Here is a 737-nt window from a genome sequence, read left to right on the forward strand (position 1 = left end):
ATTCGATAACAAATGACGAAAACGGACGGATGTCTCAGGTTTTTACTACATATGAACACTTTTCACATTCTCCCGTGCAACTGGGCTGCTAGTCCTCCTTTTATGCAGAATCTTAAAGTCCTAGCTCATGTCCAAGGCACCAAATCCAGCTAAAAAATCAATAATCGATACCTAAAACTTGAATTGTACTACTTCTTACTGGCTATTACATCAACTTAGAAGCTTCATCTGTGTTCTACTATGGTGCTTTTCCTGTTTCCGCCTACGGCAACACGCGACATAGCTTTGCAGACGATAAGTACAACCGTTTCAGAGAGAAGAGCGGCCAATGTGACGATCTGGCTTTAAGTCGATTCGATAACAAATGACGAAAACGGACGGATGTCTCACGTTTTTACTGCATATGAACACTTTTCACATTCTCCCGTGCAACTCGGCTGCTAGTCCTCCTTTCATGCAGAATCTTAAGTTCCTAGCTCATGTCCAAGGCAACAAAGCCAGCTAAAAAGTCAATAATCGATACCTAAAACTTGAATTGGATTACTTCTTACTGGCTATTACATCAACTTAGATGCTTCATCTGTGTTCTACTATGGTGATTATAGTGTCTCAGCATACCGCAGCACGCGACATAGCTTTGCAGACGATAAGTGCAACCGTTTCAGAGAGAAGAGCTGCCAATGTGACGATCTGGCTTTAAGTCGATTCGATAACAAATGACGAAAACGGACGGATTT

Source organism: Schistocerca gregaria, unplaced genomic scaffold (genome assembly GCF_023897955.1).
Source record: "Schistocerca gregaria isolate iqSchGreg1 unplaced genomic scaffold, iqSchGreg1.2 ptg000159l, whole genome shotgun sequence".
Classification (NCBI taxonomy): domain Eukaryota; kingdom Metazoa; phylum Arthropoda; class Insecta; order Orthoptera; family Acrididae; genus Schistocerca; species Schistocerca gregaria.